Below are 24,606 nucleotides of genomic sequence, written 5' to 3'. Positions count from 1 at the left end.
AGGAATGGATCTAAATCTGATTTTTTGAAATTAAGTTGAAGGCAGAGAAAGAAGGGAAAATGTCTGCACCAGAACATTCAAAGAACTAACAGGTGTCAAAACTTTTCTTTTTTGTTTGTTTTAATTCTATGGAGTAGCAGTATTCCTGAAGCCATTTCATGTCAGTTAACAAGGTTTGGAGAACCCCTTTAATGGTTGATTACAATATTGCTTTAGCAGAGATTTCACTAGAAACCATGATACCTTTCTGCTGTCCTCCTTCGTTTGTTTCATTTCATAGGTTCAACTTTGACTGCAGCGGCTCAGGTTAAGAAAGATGGGGCCCATCATGACAGTGAGATTTGTCTGCCCTAAGTTATTTTGTTTAAAAGCTAGGTGTCTATTTCAGACCTAATCGCATCCTAAAATCAGTTCTGAGGTGGATCAGATGCATCTGCTTCCAGAGACATTCATTTTTTTCCGCAGAAGAGCCTAGAGTGACTAAGTCAGGGTTAAATTTGCTGACTTCCATTGGCATTAAATAGGTGACTTCCTCCCTCAGTTTCCCAATTTGTAAATGAAGGATTTTTTTGACTGACTTTGTAATTCACTGACCTCTGTTAAAACATGCAAATTCTTGCAAAGAGGCTTTATTCACGGGATTTCCAGTGATGAAATTTCTGGTGAGATAGGACTTGGAGGGTCATCAAGAGGTCACCCAGGACATCTTCTGTCCCTATAAAAGCTTAATCGTAACCACTCCTGAGAGAAATGAGCCCAACCTGTCCTTAAAAGACTCCTGTGATATTAATTCTTTACCATCCCTGGAGGATGGTGACTCTTCCTACAGCTTGAGGTTTCTTTCTTTTTTTTCTTTAATGAAGATTTCTCTTTTACCTGTTTTTTGGAATACACAGAAGTTAAAAAAGGAGAGAAAATATCTAGATTACAAATGGACTGTTTTAGCATTCACAATGCTAGGAAGCCAGAGCAGTGGACCTAATGGCCCTTTACACATGGGAAATCCATAAAACTATCAGCTTGGAGTAAGGAAGAACTCCGAGAAGCGTTAACTGGATAGTTCCATGCATATGCTTGTCCAGTTGAATACTCAGCTACTCCTTTGACTGTTATTTCTTATGGAGAAACCCTGAAATGCCTTTGTGATATCATTATAAAAGCATTGACTGACAACTGTTTCTTTAAAATATATTTACTTAAACTTTTCAGTCAAGACAGAACTCATTCTCCTCCTTTGCCCCTTTCTTTCACGCCTTCCCTTCACCAAGCCTCCACCCCTCCCTCCCCAGCCTCAAGAGCCCTTCAGGTGGAAGGTTTCCTGGGAGAGGGTTAAAGGTTGGTACTTAAATGGTTTTCTTCTCAGCCCTTTTTGCAGCTGCTGGGGTATGAAAGCATCATTCAGGACACCCAGGTCACATCATCCACACAGCCTATTAAACCACTTCTCACATAGGCAGGAAACATCAAGATACACTTGTGACACACGAAAGCAAGTAATAAATTAGATGGGATTGGATTATACACTAACAGCCACCTCCTAAGCAAGTCTTGGAAGCTTTCCAGAAGCCATTCTATGTTCTTTAAAGACGCTGTGCTCTAACACATTCATACCAGGGGAGACAGAAGTTGAGGAGATAAAGTTGTACAGCCCTTACACAAAAAATTAGATCTCTAAATACAGGCGAGGTAAGTTTTGCAGCTTCTCTGGCTTCTCGCTTTGCTTTGCTTTGCTTTGTTTTGCTTTGCTTTCCTCTTCCTTTTCCTTTCTTCTTGCACAAATGTGAAAATACAGAAAGAAACTTCCACTGAAGTTATCAACTGTCTCTAGTTATCTTTGGCTAGAATCATATACAGAGCTAGTTCTACAGCCGCAGATTAGATTGCTTCGTTATTATTCTTTTGTTTCCCATAACCACCTGAGATTTTAGGGAAGAATGCATGCAGTAAGGAGATGGTGCAATTTCTCACCCTTTTTGAGATGTTAAGAGTACACATGAGACTCATTTTATTTTGCAGCTGATTGCATTATGTCATATACCTCAGGTCTACCCCTGCAAAGGCACTAAGAGATAAGCCATAACTGGTGGGAATCCTCTACTGCATTAGTCATTCTAGTAATCCTCTTGGAGTCAACAGTAAGAAACGGGTACCGGCAGCACATGATTCATCACATCTACAAGTAGACTGGTCAGGTGTAATATGCCTAGCATAGGTACAGATGCCTACATGACTTAAGTCGATGAGATGAGATCAGACAGATGGGTAGTTTGTTAAATGCAGTTTGGTGGTGATGGAAAGCAAGATACATGGTCGAGCTGTCTGAATTGTGAATCGGTCCTTTTGTAGATGCACACCTTGTTTTTAGCTCAGGAATTTGCCACCTGCTGGTATTCAGGCATATAGTTTCCCCTGATCATTTCTCTCTTGGTCACTCCTTTCCAGCTGCCTAAATATGGCCCTGGGATTGCTGTGGTATGCTTCCAGTCATGCTCTGGCTTGGATGGAGCCCAGCTATTTCTTTTGGACTGGGTACTGCACAGCCATAAAGGTGTGCCCATTTCATCCTTGTCATTTATTTTGTTGAGAAGTCTACGTCATTGCTCAGTAGAAGGAAGAGGGGTAGAAAGGATCACGACTTGGTAAGACGAGGGAGAAACTGACCTCACGTTGTTCTTACTGATCCTTCTCCTTGTAGAAATATCTGAAAGGGAACCATCCGTGTAAATTTTACCCTTCTGCTTGAAAAACTTTCATCTAGTGTAAGTACAACTGTAAGCACAGGAAAAGTCCCTAACTTTCCCCACTTCCTCTCTCAGCTTCACTTTGTGGGTTTGAAAGTAATCTTGGGTTTTCTCAGTTTCAGTGTTTCCTGTGGATGCTTGATCACTTTGTGCCTGCACAAGAGTTTCTGATTATGCTGCAGATTGAAGTAGTTGGTAGATAACTTGGCTTAACTGAATCATTCCACAGATTTGCTCACAGATCACCAAGACAAATGAGAAGACCTGGTTGTGGTGTAATTCTGCAGGACTTAAAATGGTGCATTTTAACACCAGCTGACTGGGAATGTTTTGATACTAGAAGGAAGCCCATACAGTGGATATTGTTATTAAAAGAGTGCCTGCTTTTGGCTGACCTTAAACTCTCTGTGAAGAGTTTAATCTGGTGGTTCCCAGACTTCTTTGACCAAGGGAATTCTGGTGGTCTGGGTGCATAATGGCAAGCTAGAGATGTTACACTCTTTCTAAAGATGTAGGCTACTCATTTATTAGTGACATGTAATGCTCAATGGGTTGTAGCTGGAGTACAGGGTGAACCAAAGAAGTCCCATGTTTATGCTGGAATGTGACCTTGTTTCGAATGAGAAACTGTATGGATGTAGAAATGCCTAGGGACAAGGAGCTCAGCCATAACCTAAAACAGGTGGATGGCATTACAAAAAGCTCTGAGCTACTTTCAGGGACCAAAAGGGATTATTCTCTAAAGTTCATTCTAACCTGGTGGTGCTAATTTACTTAAGCTCCTCATAGTGAATGGGGGAAAAAAGGGTTCTGCAATGGACCCTAATTTAGTCTTTCTGAATCAGCCTATAGAGAGACTTATACTGGCTGTTGAAGGAGTTTAGTTAGATTAGCTTCATTAAGCTAAGTTAACCCTTGAAAGGATCACGCAGAGCGTATCAAAAATCACACTAGGTAAAATCAATACAATGCTGGGACAGAAGATCTCACAAGAGTCTTTCATTCTTCCTTCCTCTGATAGAAGCAATGCTGAGATTTAGAACAATGTGAAATACTACATTAAGTCATATGTGCAATTTTTTTCCCCTCCATGATAGATAACCTTCCCAGAACTCATTTTTCAGCCCGTGACATTTCATATTTACGTTTCAAAATGTATATACACAAGAGAGTTCTTTTCTCTGCATGTGGGTACGTTTCCCTTCTAAACAAGAATTCAAAGATCATGTGTACTTATAAAAGAAATCATCATTCTGAGCAATATTTCCAGGTATTCTTAAAGACACCCATTTTACAAAGATTGCTGTCAGGGACTTTGTCTACCCTGAGGGCAAACATGCTGCATTATCTGCCTTGTAGTGCCCAAGGTGAACACTCTGGCCTTGTCCTTAGTGCATGGAAGGCTACCAGCCATGGAGACAATCCTTCAAAATCCTGGAGGACCAGGATTAAGGAACATATCACAGAGTGCACCTATCTCTGTGCCACCAAAGCCATGGCAGAAGTTTTGTACTGTGGAGAATTAAATAGCCGTTAAAAAAAAATACATGACAGAAACTAAACACTTCATAAGCTTAATACTAATGCTATATCTTTCTTGGTTTGTATCCACTTCTGATGTAGAACTCATTATTAATAATGAAAAAAATGCTGATGAATCATGTGTCTGTCTTTGTTTTCCCAGGTGTATAAGCTGTATATTGCATATTGGCACCCAACTGATCAACATGGAGAATGTAAGCAGCGTGAAGGAATTCATTCTCCTGGGCCTTTCAAAGAACCAAGGGGTGCAGAAAATATGTTTTGTGGTGTTTTTGTTCTTCTATATTGTTATTGTGGCAGGAAATCTGCTCATCGTTGTCACTGTAATTAGCAGTCAACATCTGAACTCCCCCATGTATTTCTTTCTCTGCCACCTGTCCATTGCAGATCTTTGCTTCTCTTCTGTCACAGCTCCCAAAATGATTGCTGGCTTCCTTGTTGAAAAGAAAACCATTTCCTTTGGGGGTTGCATGGCACAGCTATTCATGGAACATTTCTTTGGCTGCACTGAGATCTTCATCCTCACAGTGATGGCCTATGATCGCTACTTTGCCATATGCAGACCCCTCCACTACACCACCCTCATGACCAGGCGTGTGTGTGGCTGGATGGCGATGGGTTCATGGGTGGGGGGCTTTGTGCACTCCCTGGTGCAGACCCTCATAACCGTTAGCCTCCCTTTTTGTGGTCCCAACAAAATTGACCACTACTTCTGTGATGTCCATCCCCTACTACAACTGGCCTGTACCGACACCTATGTTGCGGGCATCATTGTCGTTGCCAATAGTGGAATGATTGCTTTGGTTTCTTTCTTCATCCTGGTCATTTCCTACATTGTCATTTTGTTATCCTTGAAAAGGCGAACGTTTGAAGGGCGGTACAAAGCCCTCTCCACCTGTGGGTCCCACATTACTGTGGTGATTCTCCTCTTTGGGCCATGCATATTCACCTACATACGCCCATCCAGCAATCTCTCAGAGGACAAGAGGGCAGCTGTGTTTTACACTGTCATCACGCCCCTGCTGAACCCACTCATCTACACACTGAAAAATGAGGAGATGAAAAGTGCCATGAGAAAACTGTGGAATAGAAAAGTCTGGAGTGAAAAGGGTGAGGTGGAGAACTGTGGTAACATTTTCTCAGGAGCTGAGAAAATCAAGTCTCTCTCACTATAATTCCATTTTGGAAAATTTACTGAAAGCTCCCTTTTGAAGAAAAGCTTGGTTTTAGCTGTTGCAGTAATTAGGAAGACACTGAAAGTTCATGTTTTGATTGGAATGGCATTGCAAACTCTGCGACTAGCAGGGATTCCCTTTATGTTCTCTTTTTGAATAGCACAGGCCCAGGACTGGGGCTTCCAAGCACTGTGGAGACACCAGCAAATAAATAAATGAATGCTATCAAAAATACTAAAATGTGTTCCAGGCAGAGCATCCCGTTAGTCCGAGCTCTCCCAGGTGTAAACTTTCCGTCAGACAAACTCCATCTACTCTGTAATCTACTCAGCTAGGAAACGATGGACCAAGGTGCCTGCAAGACCTGGAAGGTCACCTGCTGCTGGAAGCAATTGTGCCAAAGGCTTCCTTCCCCTTTACTTTGGAGTGAATGCCTTCTTAGGAGCACTGCATTGTCATATGCTGAATCCATGGGTTAGCAAGTAAACTGCTGATATTAGATGCTGGCTGGGTCATTTGCTGATGCAGATGATATGAGGAGAAGCTTCTCCCCTTCCCATTCCAGTGCAACTCTCTGCCTTTCTGCAGTAGTTCACCTATCGCTAATGCCCTCCTTCCTAACCATCCCCTCTGCCCTTCATCTCTGCCTCAGATTTTGCATTTTACTGTTTAGACTAATAGAGAATCAAAGATCCAGGTGAAAGATAAATTGCTCACTGTAGGAAATTGTCATCACCAAAGAAAGCATTGGGGGGCAAAGAAAGCATTGGGGGGCACAATTTTATGTGTCAATGAAAAAAAAGAGTTATTTGGGAATAATTCCTGTACGCAGGATAACTCCTAGCCCAACAGGGCACATCTACAGGCCCAGGCAAAGGAAGACACGTATTCCAAGGGAATAGCTGGAGCAGCTACTACTTCAGGAAGGAAGAGAAGAAATGTGAAGATGGAAGATTAAATCATCTCAGAGCCAGCCAAAGCTGCCACAGGGAGGTTAGTTCTAGCAGCTAAGGTTCTCCACAAGGCCGAAGGAGCCACGAGGAGCCACAGGACCCTGACTCCTACCTTTCCAGGAGGAAAAGAGCAAATCAGCTGCGTGAGGGAGAAAGACATCTGTGTAATGCACTCCGAAAGTAACTAAAGCACTTTCTTTTTTCTTCCTTCACTTCATGTTCCCTATAAACACTTGCTTGCACTTGTGTTGCACCTTAACATGGCTTAAGTGAGATTCAAGATAAGAAGGTGTTCCCTGCACAGGAGAGCGGCAGATCTACGGACCAAACCCTGGGACAATGTCGGAAATGCTCTGCTTCCCCGAATGTCCTCTGCTCTATGCAGGGGGTGGCAGAGTGGGTTCCCATTTCGCAGGCACGCACCAGCACACTGCGGACGTCTCAGTGTCTTCTCCTCACCATGGTGGGTTATGTGGATGGCAGCCAGCAGGACGGAACTGGGATAAACCCTGATTCTCAAGGCTTAGAGGGATAGTGTCCCTCAGGCCTGGGCCAGCATGTCCCTCACCCAGCATTCACACTCTGTGGACGCAGCTAAAGGTGGGACCATCCCCACCTATTTGTAGCAGTCTAAATTCTTCATGCAATGAAGGACAGTTGTCTAGCTCAGCACCATTGTCAACAGAGAGGGACAGGTGCCTTCAGAGGTTGGTCTGTCTCACCGTAGGTGGGGCAGGTAGAAAGGCAGATGGGACCCACTGACCCCCTTCATACTGCAACTGCTGAGGGGTTAGGGCACACGGCCAGTTCAAGCTAAGGCTTATAATTTAAAAACTGTTTGTTTGGGGCTTTTTTTAATGTTTTGGGGAAGAACGCCATGATTTTTCTGATTTCTCTTCCGGGTGCTGGATGCTAGCAGGCAACAGTGGGACCATAGCTTATGGAAGGCGTCAACAACAACAACAACATTCGATTCCTCTACACATTGGCGCATGAGCTTCAGCCTCTGCAGCAACAGAAAGATGACAACTAGCAGGACCAAAAGGCTACATTTTCCTGAGACTTGTAAAATCCTTCTTTAGGGTGCCATAGATGATCACAGGGACACAATCTTTGCTATAGTTATGCACAGCTTTAAGGAGAGGAAGTCAGGGGAAATAACAGCCCTAACAGACTTGCGAAGGGAATCCGCAAGACATCTTTCCATCCCACTTTGACTGTAGACCTTATGCAGAGGCAGGAACCTCTCACCTGTCTGAGATTAATTCTGTCACTTTCAGCTCAATAAAGATTTCAACTCCTTCTGCCAACTGAGGGACAGTATTTGTAAACTCAGCCAGAAGGAATGAAACATCTATTAGCGCTAGAACACCTATCCTTAGAGCTAGCTTAGTTGAATCGATAGAAGGATTCCAAAGCCTTTCCCAGCTTTCTCATCTCCCAGAAATGATTGGTCGTTTATTCTCAAAATCACATTGATGACAGACATGTAGTTGGTAAGTCACCATCTTATTCCAGCATTCTTTTAAGTGAAAGAATACTTTAGCTTCATTAACTTTCAGATTATGTCCAATGTCCTTAAAATAACTACCAGTTCACTCAGTTGCCTCAAGTGGATTGCTGATATGTGGAGATGAAAAGCAGGAATAAGTTCTTGTTACTTCATAATGGTAGCAAAATTAGAAGTCAATCTTTTTTGCATTTCTGTAGTTTTTTCATGTTTCCAGGCAGAAGGGGAAAAAGGAGGTAGCAATGAGTGACAGAAGAGGGAGATTTAACAGAAGAGGGACAGTTACTTTCCCTAGTGTTTGGGGGGCAAAAACACAGGTGTCTGTTCTCCAAGATTTCCTTTCCAGAACTTCAGGTTCTGTGTGTTGCACTGGAAGAGGCTACGCCTTTCAAATACTGAAGACGTAGCAGAAATGGCCATAAATTCAAATCACATTGCTTTTCTCCTCTTGAATATCTCTGAAAGCTTTTTCTCATCTTGACGGACCAGTGGTTTTCCTACATGAGCAAACGTTCCTAATAGAACAGAGAACTGCAATTCTGTGCCACGCACTCCTCAGGCAGGAGTCCTGTTTGTGCTTGGAAGTTGCAAGTTAAAAGTCAGGATTCCTCCAGCTTTCAGCAGCAGAGGAACACAGTCTTTCAAGATAGAAGTTGCAGATACAACCAGTTAAAAGTCCACCTAAAATCACTTCTAACAATTAAGTACCTTTCTGAATCTCACCCTTGGAAGCCGATCAAAGCTTCCTTGGAAGTCCTACTCTTCGTATCAAGGTTTTGATAAATTTTCCCCAAACAAAGTTCTCTTTCTAACAAGTCTGCTGAAGTTTCTCTAATATGACCTAAAACTCTCCTCAGAGCATCCTCACCTCCTTATTCCTTAGGCTGTAGCTGATAAGATTCAGCACTGGAGCCACCACTGTAGAGAACAGAGAGGCCCATTTACCTCAGTCCAATGAGTAGCTGCATATTGGGCTACCGCACATAAAAACGGTGCTCCCACAAAACAAGAAGAGAGCTCTCAGATGGGAAGCACAGGTGGAGAAGGCTTTGCGTCTGCCCTTGGAGGAGTGTATCCTCAGGGTGGTGGAGATGAGGTAGATGGAGGAGATTAGAATTGCCAGAGATGTGAAGGTGCCACGAAACACACCAAAAATGTGAAGTACCATCTCTTTGCTATAGGTGTCAGAGCATGAAAGCTGGATCCTAGGGGGATGTCACAGAAATAATGACCGATAACACCAAAGTCACAGAAAGAGAATGTGAAGGTGGAGATAGTTTGCGCAAGTGCATGGACAAAGCCAGTGAAATAGGAGATGATTACCGTCTGTGTACAGGCTTTTGGGGACATGACAGTTGCATGAAGGAGAGGGTTAGAGAGAGCCACATGCAGTCATATGTCGTTACTGCCAGCAGGAGACACTTCCCACTAGCCATGAGGAGACAAGTGAATAGCTGTGCCACACAGGCACTGACTGAAGTGGCTCTCCTCACTGCTGAAGAGTTCACCAGCCACCTTGGGAGATAGCTGAGGAGTAACAGAAATCCACGGAAGCCAAGTTACTGAGGGAAAGGTACACAGTGTGTGAAGCTGGGGGATCAACCTTCATCTACATGATCATTCCAAGATTCCCTATTAATGTGCTTAAAAAAAGCGGGTTACCTTCACCTCTTGGCTTTCTGTTAGTCCAGAGAGGATAAACTCAATGGCCACACAGTGATTCCTCTCAGGCATGTTGCTAGCACACTCATATTATCTCCCGACAGGAAACTGGTTCAACACCTAGAAGCAATGGGAAACTGGCAACACACAATGGATTGTCTCAGTAGCCACAAGGAAGTACGGCACATTTTCATCATAGCTTCTGACTAGACTTCTTTAATTACGCATTGAAATGACTTGTGATACAAGGGAGTACTGTTCCTGTTTTTCAGGTCAGATAAGAAAGCGCAGAAAGATAAAATAATTTATTCAAAAGGCAACAGCAGCACTGTGAAACACAAGTCCTAGTCTGGCACTACAATGGTTTTCGTGTGCCCTCTTTCTCCTTTTTTAAGGAAAAAAGTCTGCTTTTCTTGAGGACATCTGTGGAGCACTCTTCTCCCCTCACTTGTGGCCAGGGTTGGGTGTACAGTATCATGCAAATGGCCCACTCCAAGGGCAATGGCCCGCTTGTTCCTGAAGATACATGGTCTTGACACTAGTTCAGACATCATTCTTTCTGTATTGCAATCACCAATACATTTTTTGCCTATTAGCTAACTCCCCCGGGCATTGGTAGCAGGGTAGTTAGAGCTCAGTATTGGCCACAAAGTCTGTTAACAGGGCAAAGCAGCCCCCGTTCAGCCTTGCTGAAATAGGAATATAATGGTTAGGCTGCAGCTGTGCCAACTTGGTAAGACCTGCCTTAATTACATGGACCTCCACCAGCCTGACCTTTGGGACTGCAACTTGTAAACATACAAATAACAAATCCACATCCTGGCAGAAGAAAGTAAGAGTTTCCTCTCTTGAATGAAAGGTGCCAAGCACTAAATGGCAACAGCAGCGGGAAAACCCAGCTTTGCATCTTCCCAAAGAGGAGGAGATACCACAAGATCCTCCAGGTTTGGCTGAGAAAGGATTTCTCATTTGCTTGCATCCCTGTTGTCAAGGAAAAGTGGCCATTTTCTGCTCAGGAATAAATTGGGAAGAGTCACCAAATGAAATACTTCCCATTTAGAGGGTGAAAAATCTCATGCTAAAAGGGAAGGAATCCTGAACAAAAAGGGAATCAGTCATCCCTGTAAAGGTTCTACCAGCTTCACCTCACATGAAAAATTATTGTTCATCTATTGGAGGTTAAAAGTAACCTGGCTGACGCTCTCAAAGCGGAGTTCTTATCATGTGGGTGACTGAATGGAGGTTTCAATTCTTGCTGAGGTCTGTTTCTAGCATAGGCTTCAAGGTATTGCATATGTACAAAACTATTCTCTTACTGACCTGTTTCATCCAGAAAGGCAAGAGAAGATACTGTAGATACTGTATCCTAGCAAATTCAGTGAACCTGTCTGTCCCTATCAACTCACAAACAAAGCTTAACAAAGCTTTAGACTGCAAACTTGAATATAAATTCTTTTAATAATAATAAGACCATATTCATGTAAATAGCAGTACAGTGTAAGATATCAGAGCAATCAGTTCTGCTTATCTGACTCTGAAGAACTGCAGTGCAACTCCGTGGAGTTTAAGTATGCCATCTGGATGTGAATCCACCTCTGTTATTAATTATGACCAAACTTGATAATTCTTCCTCTCATTAAAATGCACACTCCTGATACACAGTTAGCTGTTTTTTCCACAGAAGACTCCTGTTGTCTCTAATAACACATCCACCCTTGGACTCGTGTCCTTTTGTTAGATAACCTCTTTGTCTCATGGACCATCTAGTTTCAGACAGCCTGCTCACCGGTGGAGCATATATTTTGCTGTGATAACCTGTTCATCTGTGGACCATCCAGGCTCAGATTATGTGTCCATCCATCGGGGTAGATTTTTCTTCAAATGCAGATAGAAAATTCTTCAAGTAGGTAATCGCTGGTGATTTGCTTAGAGTTCTGGTGCCTCTGCCTTAACACTGCCTTTGCACTTGCACCTAATCCCACATATATTTTTCTTCTAAGATCCTTGAATAATTAACTCTTTTGAAGAAAAGAAAAATAATGGTCTATTGGAAGATGTTGACATAGATATCATGCTTTAGTAAACAGTTTGCCATTAACCTCTCTCTGTTCTTGCAATATCACTGGACACTTATTGAAATTACTTTACAATAAGATGATGAAGAAAGCTGTTCTGGGAAGCTGAGGAGCCTTTGAGACATATGAACAAAGACCCTTCCCCTGATTCTGGCATGAGTTTAAGGACATCTCTACCTGCCAGGAAAGCTAGCTTTCTTGTGCTGCTTCGAGGGCTTAGAGGTTGTTCAACAAACTGTTGGCCTTCAGAGCAGAGAGCTGAATTGGGTTGCTCAGCTGAAGAGTGATCTGCTCTGACTGTCCCTAGCAGGGAAAGTCATCAGTGGGGCTTAGGCAGGCAGAAATGTCCCAGGTAACGCAGCCCCGGTTAGACTGTGCTTACAGTGGCTGCTCGTGTTGTGGAGTGGGGGCGACTCCTGGGACAATGAATGTGCAGTGCCATGTGTAAGATGACGAGTGAGGGAAGCTCGTCTCTTTGGGCTACACCATGAGGTCTGCAATGTATCTGCATTGGACTGAGTCCTCTTCCAGACTGGATTAGACTGGCAATGTAATGGCTTCTGGAGTTCTCGTCTAGACTACGTGAAAGCCATGGTGTTCAGGAGATAGCCGGGTTAAAAGTGGATCAACAGGTATTGCTTGTCTGGGTTATCTATCTTTCTTTGCTGTAGTCCTCTCTCACAGCTTAGTCAGGAATATCTGAAACCTCCACGGTATTCTAGGAAGCATGAAAATGTTTGCTTGCAGAAAATTTGTACTTCTAGATGCTGCCAGAGTTGCTCTGGGAACTGACTGGTTATTGTTTAATAACACCTGTCAGTCTTAATGATAAATCTATGGATATGGAAGAGTGGAACATATTTCTTCCTCAGACACTACGTTTACACATTAAGGGCTCTAAGTGGTTCAGGATGGGCAGAATGGGTTGCTCTGAGTGATGACCCCCAGTGAGAGGGAGCGTAGCTTTTTATGGGACCTTTACTTGCAGTCCTTCCTAAGGATAGGGAAAAATGGTCTTACACCCATTTGTCTAATAACTCTGTGTATTGAGGCAGTGTTATAGCAGGTTCCATTTCCTTCTCTGTGCTACTTCCATGGCCATGTGACTGAAGTCTTTCTCTACTGAAGCCAGTGGCTTTTTGTTCTCTACGAGCCAGCTCCCTGAGTCAGATGGAATGTGATCCAAAACCAGAACTCAGGGCAGCATTAAGCTGCATTAACGTGGACTTGAAATAATTCCATAAACCTGAGCCGGTCGCTCTACACTCTTCCTGTAATTCATAGATATAAATATAGACCTTTCAAGGGAGACAGAGACAGGTGTGATCAATCTCTCTTCCAAAACTATGGAGGCAAACAGACTTTTATTTGCCTTCATGAGCTATAGAAAGAGCCTACAAGTTTGGTTTATGCTTTGGCAGCTCATTAACAGAAGTCTAAACTTAGGTAAGATGAATCCCAGCCTCAGCATTTGTAAAAAATTCTTCTGTGTGCACATTTTTAGCCTGCGATGCATGTGAATTGGTTCAAGGATATTCACCCACAACAAAAGAGGGTAGGCTGTCCCTCAGGACCACCTGCTGTGTGGTAACTTTGTTCTTGCATGGAAGACTCGAGTCGCCCACATCACTAATACTGTAAACAGTTTAAGGTGCCTGATGAATGTGACCCACTTTTGCTAAAAGGTTAATGATCACCTTCAGACTGGGAGTCAGGAAAAAAAAGACTACAAGGATGTATGAGGTAAGGGAATGGAAACAGAACATGGAAGCGATACTGCTGAACTGGTACTAGTTAGCAACAGTTGAAAACAAAGCTGGGATGTCTTCAAGGCATCCAACTTGAAAGTAAAAACTTAGGTGAAACTAATCACCTTCAAAAGCGTCACAGTTGTACTTTCTCACAGTAAAGCTGTAGCTCTTGCTATTACAGAAAAGATTTTAATATTACAGTTATTTCTTTCTTCACTTCTGCATTCACTTTTCTCCTACTTCTGTTGCATAATGAGCAATTATTTCAGAGTAAATTCATCCATGAACAGCTGTACTCATCATTTTAATTTTTTAAGCACCTGTTCCAACTCCTTTGGAGGTTTTATTGACTGACAAACAATTTTCTCCATGTAACAGTCTGTTCAGTGCCTCATTTTGAGGACCTCCTTGGTCCTCAAGCTGTAGACTGCGGGGCTTACCATTGTATAAAACACAGATATCACCTGGTCTTGGTCAGGCAAGGAGCCAGAGCTGTGGGGTGTGTAGCTGGAGTGCCAAAGGATATGGCAAAAACTATCAAGTGCACAGGATGCACAGGTGGAGAAGGCTTTGTGCCTTCCCTCGCTGGAGTGACACCTCAGGATGGCAGAGATGATGTAGATGTAGCAAAATGCGTACCTGCAGCATGACGAAGATGTCACCTAAGATGCAAAATGCTGCGAGGATGATCTTGTTAACCCGATGTCAGAGCAGGAGATACCACAGATCAGGGGTACCACACCACAGAAGTGACTGGTGATGCTGGAATGGCAGAAGGACACCCCAAAGGCACAGCTGCTGTGTATCATTGAGATTAGAGACCCACAAAAGTAAGAACCAAGTCACAGCTGGATGCTGAGGCTTCATGACATGACAGCTTTGCATAGCAGTGGTTTCCAGCTGGTCATATGCCATCACAGCCAGAATGAAACATTCGTTGGTGCAAAATGTAGAGAAACAGTACATCTGGGCAGCACAGCCACCAAACGAGACAGCTTTGCTCTCTGCTAAGAGACTGGCCACCGTCCTGGGGATGATGCCTGAGCAGCAGAGCTCTAAGACTGCCAAATGGCTAAGGAAAAGCTATTTGGGAGGGTGGTTTGGGGAGACAATCCTTATTAATGCGGTCAAGCCCAGACTTCCAACTACAGTCATCAGGTAAATAACTAAAAGCATTACAATGAGAGTGGGCTGTGCTTCTGCCTTGTTGATTAGATCTAGGAGGAGGAACTCAGCTACTGTGGTGTAATTTTCTCCTGCCGTTTTGCTCAGATATTTGTTCACATTAGGTAAGCAAGCTTGTCTTGATACGCTCCGGAGAACAACTGGCAAAAACCGATCATGATCATGTGCTCCCGCTAGCGGTGAACAGCTTACTTCCTTTGGTCAACGAGGACAGTACTGATTTCATCCAACATGCCATTCTGAAATGTAATCACTTGTCTGTGTTATCCCAAACCAGCTGTAACATACATTATCTACCTAGATTGTTCCAGTGTGAAGCTGGAGCACTATGAATGCCACCAAGTCACAGTCTAATAATGGGAAATACATAGGTATCAATGTTCAAGAGCTGTTAGTGGGAAGTAGGCTAAATGAGACTGGAAACAGAAGAAATAGTCTCTGACAGATCTTAAAGAGGTAGTAACATTTCCCAGTTCTTTGAATTCTTAAATCAAAATTACATATGCTAGTGAGCATGTCAATTACTACTGTTTCCAGGGTCTGAGGGCACTAATAGGCCTTAATGGGCCTGATCATCCTCGCCTGAGGCAGCCACTTGCACCTCCTGCCCATGGGCCCAGGAGCCCCATTTAAGCTCAACCCTGGGCCTTCAGTTTCTCTCTGAGCTGCCCTAGAGGAGCACTGATCTCCAGCTCAGCTCAGCTCAGCTCAGCTCAGCTCAGCGTGCAGACTCCATTGCTCTGGACCCTGCCCCGTGGACTGACTTCCCAGCTTGACCCTGGACCTATCTTGTCACTTTGGGCCTGCCCAGTAGGCACTGGACTGTCTCTGTCCCTGGTTACCCTCACCAGGCCTGATCCTGACTCTGACCCGCAGGCTGACTTCTCAGCTTGACCTCATACCTGCTTCATCACCATGAACTCTCCTGGTCATCCGGACTCTTGGCTGAACTCGGCTACCATCTCTAGGTCTTCTCTGCCCACCTGGCTCAGGGCCAGAGGGACAGGCCCTCGCTGCAGCCTCCTGAGCTTATCATTCTACACATCCTGAATAGGGAAAAGGAAGGAAAAAATGGGCACTTCTATGGCATAACTCATCTCATCGTGTAGCAGATGTCTAAGATACTCACATGAACCATTCTGTAAAAATACCTGTTACTTTTTTTTTTCTCCCCCTCCCTATTGAGAAGAAACTAAGACGGAAGACAGAAACGAAGGCATGCTTAAAGGTATATCTCTAGGTGAGATGAATTCCATAAGCAGGCATATGCATGTAGAGCTACTCCAGATTTATTACAAATAAACCAACTATTCCTTCACTGCCATATTTATAACTGTGATACTAATATTTGTTTAATTCAGAAAAGGATATTAAAGTCCACTGGTTGGATTCCAACTGTTTCCAGTCAACTTGATAGCATTCTGCTAGACAAATGTCTGATAGAAAACACTCTTTGATTAATTCTGCTCATTCCTGCACCAAACCAAGCTCCATTCACACTCATAACAAACTGACTGTCTGACTAGTAGGTACATGGATGTATGAATTCATGAGCTGACTTTTGAAGGTGTGCAGGATATACAGAGTTACCTGTGAAGACAGAAATGGATGGTCAGCATCTTTGGGGACAATAAGGTTTCAAATGCATTTGTCTGCATGGGATTACAATGATATTCCAGAGTAGATGTCAGCTGCACTTAAACTCCACGACTATGAAAAGAGTTAAATTCATATCCATTTTCACTTATCATGTCTTTATTAAACCAAAGGTAAGTAGCTGCAATTTGTTTGCACAGAAGAATACATCACTACAATCTGCTGCTGCTGTATCAATTCTATCAATAAATTGGACATACAAGCCACAAAGAACACGTGTGAAAATGAGGCTATTCTAGGATTCCTAGACTGTAACATTCTAGTTCCACATTGTCCTGAAATGATGTTTTGCTAAATTTCAGTCTACTTTTAAATAGAAACAGACTTTATCTCTGTTATTTCTGTTTTGTATAACAGAGATGGTCTCTTTCCAAAATGTTGAGAAGATTTGGATTTATTCCACTCTTGCTAATACCCAGCACTCTGAAAAATAAGGAGAACAGGCTTTTATCTATCTGGTTAACGATGGAGCTTCTATATGTGTGTATAGACATCTGGAGATCAAGGGTCTATAAGCAAATCTGGTAAATAATCCAGTCCTTATTGGGGGGAAAAAAAAAAAAAAAGCTTGCAAGCAATTACATAGCAACTTATGCTTGGATCATACAAGAACTTCCAAAGTGAACCCAGATGTTACTTCCCAGTTGAGAAAGCAAGCAACTCCACCTGTGTTGAAATCCAGTGTTGTAGCAGGCAGGATTAAGCAGTGGGTGTAAGAAAATGAATGGCCATCCTTCATAGCAAAGAAACTAGAGATGGGAAATAGATCTTTCAGCTACTAATTTCTAAGGCCAGGAAAATGCAAATTTCATACTATCCAGTGCAACTAGTAAATCCCCTCCTACACAATGTAAGAGTTAGAAGAAAGAAAAAGAGAAGTATTTTTTTTAAATTTGATCTTAGTATGTAATATGGCTCAGATATCTTTCTCAGCTCCAATATTTCAGGATACATGAGAAAGTAACCGAGTTATAATTGCACTCATTGACTTGGATTCCCCAGTTGGAAGGACAAGATGTGAGGTTTTTGCTGTCTGTGCTTTGGCTGTCTATGATATAAGGTATATGATCTCAGAAGTAATCGCCTTCACCTAAGCTCTGCATCTCGTGTTCTTCATAGTTTACAAAGAAGATTCATGGATCCCGGGCTATGAAGATGTCTCTTCTAAGAAAAGATGAACAGTGCTCAAGAAGTGCCCCCCTTTTTTCTTTATTAACTTTAAAGGAAGATTAGATTGACGAGGTCAGATGAACTCAAATCTGCTGCAGAGGTTTAAATTTGGGTAAGATAAATCCATGTGCCCACCTATGACTGGAATAAGCTGGGACAGCCTTTTGCTCAAGCCTATGACTAGATGCATAGTCAACTATCTGAAAAGAGCATGTCGGATATTTTTGTGCCACAACACTCAGATATGATGCAACGCAATGTTGGTCAGTACAATACAATACAAGATAATACATTAAAACAAGTAGCAGCAGTAAACAATAAGTATCACCTATTTACAAAATAGAAGCTCTCCAAATGATGTATATATATATAACTGATGATATTATCAATAAACGTTGAAAAATGGAAACTTTCTCAACCATCTTACTTATTTAGAATCCCCATTTTCAAACAAATAGATAGGGTCCAAAAACTTTCTCAGCTCTGTGGACACGCTATGATCGTGCTTTGCCACCAGATGGCGAAGGCACAAACCCGAGTGTATATAAATGTGTATACACTGGTGCTGATGTTTTCCGGTAAGTTGAAGATGGCTATTTTATTTGTTGGATTTTTCTTTAGCCATAGTAGGGCGCTACATTTTAAAAAACTTTTCTGAAAATCGTCATAATTCTCCTGCACAGGTTAATTATGAAAAATCATACAAGGGGACGTCCATAGGTAAAGGAGGAAGTGACACAATCCAGTATTATAGCTGGGGAGGCAGCACAAGTATTTTGGGAAGCAGAGTAAAGGGAAGACAAGAGGATTTTCTTCTGTGAGGTGAATTGAATAACTGTGAAACTTCCACCTTGCAGTAATTAAGTTACTGTGCTCCTTCAGCAAATTATCCATTATGAATGTATTAATTATGTCACCAAATACGTCAAAAGTTCAACATCTGCCAACAAGAGAAATACAGGGAGTTACATTATTTGTTTGTGTTAGACTAACTGACTCTTAGGATTCAGTTCATCTCGCCTAAATTCAGGCATCCTACTGAAGTACCTCATGCTTGTGCCTGGGTGGTTTGAGATCTCTCAGTAGAGATAAAAGGGAGAAATTAGGGAGGACTGTGGGTGAAAACGCTCATGTCATCTACCAGGAAGTATGTAAAAGCTTTGTCTGAATCTAATCTAGTCATCTAAACCCCCTCTGTACTCAACGGAGAGAGACAGGCAGTTCCTGGAGATGATTCAACCCACCCTAAGGAAGAAGCGCTCTGTGAAGATGCTAACTTCTTTCTCTCTGATGAACACAGAGGAAGCCCGATTAGCTTTAAGTAGGTCACTTGCATACAGCTAAAGCTCAGTAAGGAAGTCTTCCTGTATGTTTTCCCCAAGTGTTTCACACCTATGAGCATTTGAAAGAGTAATCATGGAGCCTGGCCTCCTGCATTGCTGTGGTATGGAAATACGGTGTGATGGCATGGCGCAGAACTGCAGGCTTGGGAGGGTAAGGCTGGTGGATTTCCAGGGCAGGATTTTGGGGTTTTGTTTTTTTACACATGCACGTGCAATTTCACACATGCTTTCTCCATGTCATGTTGATTAGGCTCCATGCATCCCAGATTTTGGGATGTGCATAGTTTACTGTGAACATAAAGACAGGCAGAACAGCACACGGTGCAGCTCAGTGTGATATTTCAGAGAATGTGAAATGCATCTCCTGGACATAGCTGTGCAGTAGATCCAGACCCATCATGGATCTTGAGCACATGCCACATGTCTATACAGCAGATGGGATTCATCTCCCCGCAGTTAAGCTATTTAAAAGTTAGGTGACTAAATCTAATCTTCTTGTCTAAACTGCCTTTGTAGTAAAGGAAGGAGACAGGCCGTTCAAGAAGATAATTCATCATCTCTCTCTTCCAAACTCATCTTACAGGGAAGTGGGACATTTTCCATTTCCACTCATTTTCTGCTGGTATTTTAAATGCTATCTTAAATTTGCCCTCACTCCCACACCTGCAGAAAGAGAAGGAAGGTCAGAAATAGTGGGGGAGTCATTGATATTCCTGGTGGAGGCTGCTCTCCAAAGATCTCCCATCTTTGGGCAAATAGTGTTTCTCTTCAATGGTGAATTCCTACTTCTCTAATCTTCCTTTTGCATGAGAGAGCAATGTTGAAACACTGAAATGTCTTCTGGGTCAATTATGCTAAATTTCAATTGAGAAAAATCAAAATGCTTCACTTTGATCATTTTGAATCATTTAATTTCAATAAAGAAATTATTAGATATTTCAGAATGTATACCATAGACATTGCACTACAGTCATATAGTATGTAATAACAGAGTGTGTTTTGAATTAAATGAAACCAGACAAGAAAGTAGGTATGAAAAATGCTTTGGAAACTGGAAGTGCTTCTCCATCTCAAATGTAACAACGGATCAAAGTCAAACTATACGAGCTGACTAGCTGGGCAGTTGGTTTAAAAGGAAGTGCTAAAAACATGAGAATAGGAGCACTTACAGAGATGATTTATTTATTTATTTATGTATTTATTTATTTTTCCTTGGGAGATGTTGTGCTGGAAGCGGGAAGGGGACCTGTGGGAAGATGGAGGCACTGTGGGATGTGTGGAGGAATACCGGGGCTGTTAAGGTAGTGGTAATTCTGCATGTGTGTCCATCGCATGCATCTCTAAGCACACGAGGTTTATCAGCTGGAAATAACTGAGTATGTAATTACCTCACAGGAACAGCTTTTGGGAAAGAGGTCTTCAGATATGCATGGGGGTGAGGGCAGACTGAAATAGCAGCAGGTGGCTATGGCCCAAAAGTGAAGGGGCTCAGCTGGACTTCAGGGAGAAATAAAAGAATGGTGGAAACAGTGAATTTAGGAGCAGAGTTAGCCAGCTACAAACGAGGGACATGTCTGCAGAGGATGCGCAAATGACTTTTTTGCAATTTCTGATCGCCTCACAGCCTGTCATTACTTGAAACAAGGTAAACCCTGGCCTCAGCTCAGTTCTGCCATTACGAGCATTCACAGTCTGTGTCGTTACCTGTGGAGGCTAGGTTGAGTGCCAGTCTGGACTTCCAGCTGCTTGAGCTTATCTAGGTAGTGCCCTGAACTGCGCTTCTCACGCTCGCTTCTGTCACTTGCTCCAATTACTCATTTCTTCTCCTCCTGCTACGCTGAGCCATGTCTCCTTTTAGTCCTCTCCTCCCTTCCTCTGCCTTCCCTCCATCCAGAGTCAGCGTTCTCACGCACAACCTAACCAGGCCACCACAGCGGGACCATTCTTTCCCCAAACAGCCCCTGGAGTCTTCCTCAGCTGAGTCCCTTGCTCCAGGAGCTCAGCCAGACCTTGGCACTTACTTCACAGACCGCCTCAGTGTTGGCTGTAGCCTGTCCAGCCACCAACACATCCAGGTTCCCCCACCCCCTGGACTCTACCTTCTTCAGCCATGGCCTTGCAAAGGAGGCCACAGAGTTGTGCAGGGACAGCCCTGAAGAGCTGGAATTTACTACCCGCTGCTAAGGATACAGCAAAAAACAAAGACACAAGTGCCACTTTGGGGAGGGGGCTGTTCTTCCTTCCCTGCCCCACTCCTTCAGTGACCACCTCCATTTATGCCCCACTGAAATTTTCCAGGATTCTGCCCTGTTGGGGTCTTGGCAATTTTGCTGCCATTACTAATCTGCTGCCCAAGGCAACCCCTCTGCTCTGCCTAATAACCTGAGAGAGGTGGCAGGAGAGAGAACAAGTTGGGCTGGATTATGTATACTGTCAAATTTCAATTATTTTATTATTAAAGTTCTTTTCTTTTTTTTTTTTCCGGAAGGGGCAACCTGTTTCATAACCTGTGGCAGTGATGGACTTCAGCACTGGATTCCTCAGTTGCCAGTTTGATTTCTCTCAGCATTAAGATGTATGCCTTTAAGAAGACATTTTGTGCTGGTGAGGCAAAATGGAGAGACTGTGGAAAACAGGCACGTCAGGCACGTCAGGCATTAACTGATGACTAGTAATATTCGACAGATGCTAACATAGCCATAAGAACAAAACCGTGGAATTTCAGATTTTTTTTTAATTGCTTCATCTATAATTGTGAAACTGTAATTTCCTAGTTTCTTTTTTTAAGTTTTACCTTTCCTCCAGGGGAAATGTCTGTGATTTCCTTTGCTTTTCTCTGAGGAAACACTATGCAGATTATTACATGTATTGATTTGAACTAATCACTCTGACTTTGACAAGGAAGCCAAATGCAAATTCCAGGTAGGTTACAGCTTTAAGGAGCCTGTGTCTAAGGACTCAAGGCAAGCAATTTAATATATTTGGTTGTCTTTCCAGGAAATGACTTAGGATGATTTTAGTAAGGTCTCCGTAGGTACAGTTAAGAAACTTGTGCCTGACAAATTGCAATGATGCAACTTGGCAAGTGAGTTTGCGAGTGTGTTTAAATTGGCTCCAGTGTGCATCATTAAAATCTCAAGTTCTTTCACTCCTTGAAATTAGCAGCTCTCTCATCTTACAGTCAGACTTTATTATTGCTCTAATCTAGGGACAGTGAGAGACCGCCTTGAAGGAAAAGCAGCCTGTGAAAACTGGCAGGATCTCTACAATGCTTTTGCTGTATCTCCAAAAACCCACAGAGACCCTGGTCTGATCTATTTCATTTAAAGATGATGGGTCAAGCAGAGCTGCCTGCATTGCACTAGTGGGGCTGCAGCTTTAAAACTGCCTGGACTGAGCTGGTTTTGAACTACTCGTTTTTTGCTGGGATGATACACAGCTGACTGACCAATTTGGTCTACATAGCAAAGGCAGTAAACTCAGAAATGGTTTCTGGCAAAGATAAGGCCAATTCACAAGTTTCCCTGTCTTCTTCTGCTGTCCCAGGCCTCCTACTCTGCAGATTTCTTCTTGCTACTCCATCTCCTTTGCAGAACCTGGAAAGTAGGGGACAAAGTTTTCATTAGAAACCCAGTTTTTAATTTAATTTTAGAATAAAGAACATTCGGAGGGAGCCTAGCAGGGAGGATGGAGCCCACCTGCAATGTGAGCTGCAGTGAGGGATTATTCCCTTGCAACAGAACTACCTCAGAGCATCTTGTCTCTATGTCTGAAACACAAATGGCCATGAAAGAAAATAGGATCGTTCTCAGCCCCATGTCTGAAGGCAGCAGCTAAGTCTGTAATTGGCCTGGGGTCATAACGAGCATCCTTAGTTGGACAGCTCAAGACCTGACAAAGCTCATTAATCCCACTATTAGTCAAAATCAGATTGCTTTGATCGCATTACTCCAGGAACATAGTCCTGGTGTGGCATGAGAGGGCTGAACAAAGCCCTTCTCCAGACAAACACTTGCCCCTCTGCTGCCTACATAAACCCCACGGTGACGGCTCCTCAGCTATAAGGCCGACGACCCTCGGTGGAAGCACCAGTCTGCAGGGTTACACAATGCAGTAGCATGCACAGTGCAAAGAAGAGGCCTAAACAAATCTCAACAGCAGTATGGCATGCATAAAAAGACTTCTCCTCTCCTTCCGAGCTTTCTATTTGCTTTGAGATCCAAAGCTAGGATGAAACGAGGCAGGGGTGCCTGATACAAAGCTTCGTTAAGCCAAAAGGCATCCTCCCAGGACTGCCTTTGGCTCCTGCATCTCCAGAGCTCTGGGGATACCCATGAACGGACAAGCTCTGCTGTGAACACTGCGGCTCTCCAGATTTCATATGGGCGGCCCCTTTGCCCACAACACTCCTTGCCTGCTATTCAGGAGCAATGAACTGCTAAGAGGAACAGTGCTGGCTGGTGCTCAAACGGGTGTAAAGGCTGCCAGGTGAAAGCCAGTCTGCTGGTTTTGGAGACCACAAGTCATCACTTTGACCGGGGGCTGAAGGACACAGAAGTGCACCCCTGCACACTGGCGCCATCTGGTCCCAGCTGTCTGCATGCTCACCTCTCAGCCCCACTCCCCCCTGCAAACCTGCCCTTGCTCATGTCACGCTGCACACTCTCTGCACAGGCTTTTCACAGAGGCCACGGTGGCAATGCAGCAGGCAATGTGGGCATGCCTGAAAACCGAGGGGTGCCTCTCCTTCCACTTCCCACCCCCGGCCTGGAGCCTGCCGTTCCCGACAAGCATGAAGCCTGAGCACTGTGCCATGGCGTCCAGCCCTGCCACGTGACACGTCCCCACGACTCACCAGCAAGTGTCAACGCACGTGCCGGAGGGCCAGAGGAGGATGAGGGAATTCCTGCTTTTGGGGCACAATTCCCCCTCCGCCAGCTTCTTCCTGCCCAGGCACCTCCTTCGCACCGCAGAGCATCTGCAGCTCCCGGGGCCCCAGCCAGTGCTTCAGGCAGAAGGTGCTGCCTCCTCTGCAGAGAGGAACAGCAGGGGCTGACGTGGAGGCTGCTTTCTTGGGGGCCGTGCTGGCAATCCCCCGGCAGAGTCTCGGCAACGGAGGCCAGAGCGCCCGGTGCTCGAAATCTGCCACAGTCACTGCCCCTGTGGGCCCCTGCTGTGGAGGTTCGAGCTGGGGCCGTGGGGCAGGAGGTCTCTGTGCTGGACTCTGTGGGGCACCGGGGCAGAGCTGGGGCCTTGGGGCAGCGAGTGGCAGCGGGGGCCATGGGGCAGGAGGTCTCTGTGCTGGGCTCTGTGGGGCACCGGGGCAGAGCTGGGGCCTTGGGGCAGCGAGTGGCAGCGGGGGCCATGGGGCAGGAGGTCTCTGTGCTGGGCTCTGTGGGGCACCGGGGCAGAGCTGGGGCCCTGGGGCAGTGAGTGGCAGCGGGGGCCGTGGGGCAGGAGGTCTGGGCTGGGGCTGTGGGGCAGGGGAAAGAGCTGGCCCCGGGGCTCCACGGGGGCAGGGGCCGCGTCTCCCCGGGCGGAGCCGTGGTGCCCCATAGCAGCCCTGCTCCCAGCAGGCCGTGGGGATGCCCCAGGGCATGCTGGGAGGGTGGCTGCCGCCAGCCCAGCCCTGGTGTGGCGGAGCCGAGGCGCTGGCAGCCTGAGGGCGCTGCCTTCCCGCCAGCTTAAAGCCATGGGCTCTACGCAGCCAGTGCGTCGCTGTCTGCTTTCCGGGGGCGTGCAGTCGTGTGCCTTGCAACCTCCTCAATTGCCTCCTTGGCACACTCCAGGCTCCTTTGTGCGACCTTAGATCCCTTCTCCATGCATGCTCTGATGCTCTGGTC

The sequence above is a fragment of the Apteryx mantelli genome, chromosome 17 (assembly GCF_036417845.1).
Source record: "Apteryx mantelli isolate bAptMan1 chromosome 17, bAptMan1.hap1, whole genome shotgun sequence".
NCBI classification, from domain to species: Eukaryota; Metazoa; Chordata; class Aves; order Apterygiformes; family Apterygidae; genus Apteryx; species Apteryx mantelli.
This window is presented reverse-complemented; position numbering follows the sequence as displayed.